Source organism: Danio rerio, chromosome 4, assembly GCF_052040795.2.
Source record: "Danio rerio strain M-AB ecotype USA chromosome 4, GRCz13ab, whole genome shotgun sequence".
Lineage (NCBI taxonomy): Eukaryota > Metazoa > Chordata > Actinopteri > Cypriniformes > Danionidae > Danio > Danio rerio.
This window is the reverse complement of record NC_141024.2, coordinates 10694796-10701502: the sequence shown is the minus strand read 5'-3', so window position 1 is coordinate 10701502 and position 6707 is coordinate 10694796. Positions and strand designations below refer to the sequence as shown.

The 6707-nt window shown below is 36.3% G+C and overlaps 1 long non-coding RNA gene across 1 annotated transcript; it reads right to left on the bottom strand.

Annotated features, from left to right (window-relative positions):
* Positions 1–2816: 2816 nt before the first annotated feature.
* On the bottom strand, positions 2817–5416 carry LOC147844637 (uncharacterized). Its single transcript, XR_015482766.1, has 3 exons — positions 4474–5416; positions 3942–4209; positions 2817–3872 (listed from the first exon to the last, which is right to left on the bottom strand). It is a non-coding gene; the product is annotated as an uncharacterized LOC147844637 (long non-coding RNA).
* Between the last annotated feature and the right edge of the window lie 1291 nt (positions 5417–6707).

Sequence of the window (6707 nt, the reverse complement as noted above, 5' to 3'; positions counted from 1 at the left end):
ATAGACTGGAGTCAATTGTTAAAGTCAAACTTTAGTGTGACTTCAGCTTTACACATCACATTTAAAATGATTTTATTTAGTTAATTAGAAAATTGATTTGTTTTTGACAGTTGTAGGCTGTGAAATACCTGAAATGATTCAGCGTACTGACATGGAACTCGTATGTGCTCTCTTAAAATAACTGCACCCCCAGTTCATCAGCCAAACAGAATCAAGCATTAAACAGCCCCGAAGACTAAGAATGTTTTATGAATGTTTTTAGCATGACCTTGTTAATAGTTAGCTACAATAATTATGGTTTACCCTTCATCATGCTCAGTATTTTAATTTCTGTTGTATGAGTTATTATATTAGGCCACTGTTTATAATATTATATATATGATATCATGATGATCACTGAATTTGTCTTACCAATTATGGCCTTATCTAACCTTTTTTTTAATTGCAGACTGCCCTTTTAAGTGGCCTGTTGCCAGATATTGCTATGAAAAACTAAACAAACCCTCGATAAATGCATTATAATAAGCTCAAATTGAGTCTGTAACCTCAACTTTCAACTCTTAGCATTTTATTAACAATCAAATTACTTTATTAGTGCTGTCACATTGAATGTTAAAAAAAAAGTCAAAGGACGCCTTGGTTAAAATAACAACATCGCAGAGCACTGGCAACATCGTAGAGTGCTAGGGTCATAAATGACATGATTTTTAATAAATTCACATTTTTATTTCTGACTTTGCTGACCTTATACCGTGTTGCTGCTACTCTGAGTTTGTTTTAGAAAGCGTAATCAGTTGTGCAGACGAGTTCTAGAGAGTTCCTAGAAACATGGCTGCTGGTTTTGTGATGTCAAACAAAATCAGCAACAAAACGTAATACTCCAGTTTAATCAGCTGATACACGGCTATTTTTAGCATTCTACATTATTATGAGCGCAGAATAGATATCTGTTCGCGGGACAATCAAGTCTACTGATCCTGCAAATCCTTCTTTGATGATCACTGGTACACAGGGAAACAATAATTACACGTGTGGATAAATTAAACCACATTTTATCCTTCATCTGGAAGGATTTGATTGAGATTGTCAATAGTGGGTTTTTTTATCTGTAAAAGCATGAATGATGCACAAAACACATGCAAATAATAATAATAATAATAATAATATTAATAATAAATACGCATGTCATTTTTGTTTTTTACAGGAATAGTTCACCCAAGAATGAAAATTAACCCATCATTTATTAAGACTGAAGGTATTTTCGATGTATACATTTTATCAGACATGCATTATCACACTGGTGGTGTATGTGTTAATTGTACGACAAATTAATGTGCTTTTGGAAGCTTCAAAATAAAATCCACTATCCAACACCATTATACAACATGGAACACCCAGAATAAAATATATAACTACTCCGACTCTGTTCCTCTGACAGAAAAAAAAGTCATAATTCATCGAGGACGGCTTGAGGGTGAGTAAATCATAGGGTAATTTTCATTTTGGGCTGAACTATTGCTTTAAGATAAAACTTTTTATACGTTTTACTTTTATTAATATTTATATAAACCCTAGTGTTACCTCACGACTCAAAGACTTCCGATGCATTCACTATAATACATAGAATATCAAATGAAAAGCCGCAGCCTACAATATTTGAAGATAGCAGTCTTTGTGAAACTCTTTGAAACAAGCTCCAAAGATAACCAAGACTTCACAAAATCTTGTGAAACAAGGTTAAAGTGACCTCCGAGCTACGTTTTAAGACAGAGCTGCCATTTCAGAGGAGATGCGGCGGCATCCAACCTGATGGCATGACAGCGAGGGCTTCGACCCGCTCTCTTCCTAACCTTCACTTCTAACCCTCTGTCTCAAACAGCAAGCTTTTTTTCCTCCACCTCTCATTCTTTCATCTTCCTCTTGTCTCCAGATGACAAGCTCAAATGTGACCTTGCTGATAATGAGTGGCAAGTTAAAGGTAATTTATAAGTTAGTGTACATCTCCGAGAAAGTTTAAGAATTGAATCAAGAATTAAATACGTGAAAGTTACAGTTAGCGTTGGGCAAGTTCCCTCAAAAAAGTCATTAATTTATAATTCTATTTATATTATGTATACATTTTATTTATATTATATATTTTTCTAATTACTTAGCCAGTAAAGAAACTTAATTACTCAATTAGTAATTTAATAGCTTGACTTAATACTACTTAAAATCCATTTAAATCTCAATGCATGGACAATATAAATTAAACCTATTTTTATGTAAATTAATAAAACTATATTTCATACTATTACTTTATACTGACATTTATTGAATTGGTGGAAAAATCTAATATTCTTTATGTGAACAAGTATGCAAAATATATACACATTGAAGGAAAAAGTCACCAACATGTCACCGTTTTATCTCAGAAAACATATTTCTAAACGTCCTGTTGACTTGAAATTTTCACCAGATGTTGATGACAACTAAATAAATCCATATATACAAAGAAAACAGTATTAATCAGTTGACAACTTCAGTTGTGTGTAATAAAATTAAATGACACAGAAAAAAAGTATTGAACACATGAAGAAAGGGAGGTGTAGAAAGGCTGTGTTAGTTATCTTAGTTATTCAGCAACCCTCTGCTCTTCATCATTGTACATTTATATCAGCTGCTTCAGTCCAACATCTACATTACATGATGATGAAGATGAAATTAGAGTGGTTTATATTTCAGCAGTTCAGTACATTATCTGTGTGTCATTCCATTGTTATTACATAAAACAATTTTTGTAAGATTGTTTTTTGTTTTGTTTTATTTTTACGTTTGTATTGTTGGGGTTTTTGCCAAAATCTGTTTTAACTCCATTTCAACAGGTCCTTTAGAATATTTTCCCCAAAAAAAAAAGCATGGCTTATTGAATATTTTTTTCTCCCATTGCTTATATAGTGTAGATCAGGAGTGTCCAAACCTGGACCAGTGTTCTGCAGGGTTTAGCTCCAACTAGCCTCACCATACTATACCCGCCTGGAGGTTTCTGGGATATTAGTAAGAGCTTAATTAGCTAGTCTAGGTGTATCAGATTGGGATTGGAACTGAACTACAGGACACCGGCCCTCCAGGACCGAGTTTGGTCAGCCCTGGTGTAGATGAATTGAACAGTATTTTGTTCAACTCCACTGCTTCTTCGATTTGATTTATACAAAACTATTGAATTTATCTACACTACAATATATATTATTATTATTATTATTATTATCTACATTACATGCAAATGTAATAAACTTACCTAAAATGAAAAGTAATCCCTTCGTTCCTGTATGGAAGAAAAGTAATTTACAGTAACTTTGTAACTAATTACACCAAACACTGGTTACAGTGCACTACAAAATGAATCATTTAAGAAGCTCAGACATTTAGCAAAATCTTCTGTTGTTTTGTGTTATGCTGTAATTCTCTGTGAAATGGGGATGATCTAAATACTGTGTAATTTAGATGAAGAGAGCAGGCTGTTTTTCCTTCGTCAGGATCCTGTTAACAGAACAGGCTAATTATGGGTAGAGGGTGCAGTGCCAGGCCCTGCTGTCTATAACTCCCACTTGTTGCTTTTTTGGGTTGAGTGATGCCACATAGACAATAGAAGACATGGCGCCCACTGACAGCATCCCCACAGCTGTGCCCACTATTACCATCACTAAATATCCAAAAGCAGAACAATGCACTCAAAGACCGACATGCAACACGCATGCAGACGCAGACGTGCAATTACCAGCAGTCATTCGCACATACACAGACTTTTAACTATAAACAGTGGAGGATTTGGAAATTATGAGTTGCCAGAACTAGAAATGTTGACAAATTTAGAGGTTTAGTTTACAATCAGACTTCAAACGTACACTGTCAACAGGATACCAGCCCCTTGCTCTCGTTATGATCAAAGCAGAAGGTTATACCACTCCCCGGCTGCTTTATTAGGTAGACCTTACTAGTACCAGGCTGGACCTTAAGAACTGCCTTAATCCTTTGTGGCATAGATTCAACAAGGTACTGGAAATATTCCTTAGAGATTTTGGTCCATATTGACATGATAGCATAGCGCAGTTGCTGCAGGTCTGTCAGCAGCACATCCATGATGCAAATCTCCCATTACACCACATCCCAAAGGTGCTTTATTGGATTCATAGATGGATACTTTCATGTTGTTGAGGCCAAATTCTGACCCTACCATCCGAATGTTGCAGCAGAAATCAAGACTCATCAGACCAGACAACGTTTTTCCAATCATTCCTTCCCTTTCTATCAGCTCGAACCAGTCTGGCCATTTTCCTCTGACATCAGCAAGGCATTTGCGCCCATAGAACTGTCAATCACTGGATATTTTCTCTTTTTTGGACCATTCTCTGTAAACCCTAGAGATGGTTGTGCGTGAAAATCCCAGTAGATCAACAGTTTGACCAGCCCGTCTGGCACCAACAACCATGCCACATTCAAAGTCACTTAACTAACCTTTCTTCCCCATTTTGATGCTCAGTTTGAACTGCAGCAGATCGTCTTGACCATGTCTACATGCCTATATGCATTCAGTTGCTGCCAGGTGATTGGCTGATTAGAAATGTGTGTTAACAATTAGAAATGTGTGTTTATTAGGACAGGTGTACCTAATAAAGTGGCGGGTGTATACTGTAGACTATTCATTATATACTTTTAAAAAATTGACTTTTTTATGTTACAAAAACTGAATTATTTTAGATTACACTCTATTAAAAATGACAGCAAAATCTGTTAAACACTAAACAACTAATATAATTATTTTTATAGAATTGCATTACAATGTTATCATAAACTAAGCATAAATGGTGTCCTCAAACAATTTTATTCATTTTCTTTTCATTATTCTTAAGTTTTTTCTTTTTAGATTTACACTGACCTAAAGATGACCTCCAATAGTAATACTTAATATTATTATCTTACATCACATGTCTTACATTATCTTACACCTTAAATAGTTATAATAAATATTCCAGATATTTAAATGGCTCCTCTACTCTATGAATGTATCTGTTAGCTATTACTTGGTACTAACATGCAATCATAATAATGTAACGATGCCATTTTATGTTATTTTATTGTATGTTTAATATTTTCAGTATTTTGTATATTGCAAATCTAATACCTTAGGACATATGAAGAGCAGATATTATAGCAACTTTATTTCACAAACTAATCTTCATTTACTGAATTTATTATTACAGTATACGCGTTTTGCCAGTGGTAAACAGACGATAAAAGTTTTCTCTTTGGCCTGAATTGTTTACGCAGAAATGTTTTTCCACCTCTGAGCACATATTGAAAAGTTCTGAACTGACTTGTCAGGCCTTTGTGAAATGTGTTTCACAGCCATATGTGGAGGGTAGACCTTCAAAAGAGCAAGAATAAATAAAATAAAATGCAGGGAAAATTGAGTTGTTTGGCCTTTACAGCAATCTCAGAATGCGCTTCATCTTCACTATTGAACACGCCACTTCTATGGGCAGCTCCGGTTGCCATGGTTACATGTCAGGCCCCGACAACAGTCATCAGTGAAGGAATGCAGATACATGAGGTTGACGCATACAAAGCCTTTTGAAGTCACTCTTAAATTTATTGGCCGTTAGTATGTTAATCATAATCAAATACGCGAGTTGGCACAGACCACAGTCCTTATTTGAATTCTACACTGAATGCTGTATGTTAAAGCAGAGGAACGGCCAGACTAGACTCTTTAGATTCCTATTACAGACCCCAGCTTTCATGAGTCAGTTGCACTTTAAAGTACACATGAAACCAAAACTAACTATATTGACTTTGTTAGCTCACATTGCTAGTTTTGGGCTAAACAATTCATCTGTGCATGTCAGATTAAGAAACAAAAAATGTTTGCCCTTGTAATCTAAATTAAAATCTGAAAATGACTTCCTGCTTGTTTTCAGCTAATTTCCCTGCTGAAAAATCCAGCCTAGGATGGTTGGCTGGTTTTAGCTGGTCGGCCAGCCTGGTTCCAGCCATTTCCAGCCTGATTTTAGCTGGTCAGGTTGGGAGATGAGGCAATTTCAGCCTGGAAGTGGCCAAAACCCCTCTAACACCAGGCTAGTCGACCAGCTAAAACCAGCCAACCATCCTAGGCTGGTTTAAGCTGGATTTTTCAGCAGGGTTTTTAGATTACGACTGTCTGAAGCATTGGGCGTGGCTAACATACTAAACCACGCCCCTCCAACTGTCAGCTTTGACTAGTTTAGATTCTCTGCCTGAGCCCGTGCCCAGACTTGACCTGACCCCGTTGATATTTCCTTCCACTATCTTCAGGCCGGGCTCGGGCTTGAACACAAGGTGCGCAGGCTTGAGTAGGATCAGGTTTAATATTTTGGGCTCGATCTAAGCTTTACTTTTGACAACAAACAGAAGTGGCGAGGAAGAAGGTGTCTGTTAGATTGTAATAACTCTCCCCTAACCCTTTTCCCCTTCTTTCCGAATGAAATGCCTACTTCACTACATCCAATCAGCTCGCAGTAGACAAAACAAGCCACAACCACTGCTTTCTTATTTATTCACAATACGCAATAAAGAAAACGGTTGCAGCTTCAGGTTTATGCAGACTTCATCTAAAAGACTAGCAGAGTTGAGCTACTGAAACTGGCTACTTTTTTAAAAGGGGGAGGAGCTACAGGAATGCTCCGGCCTTT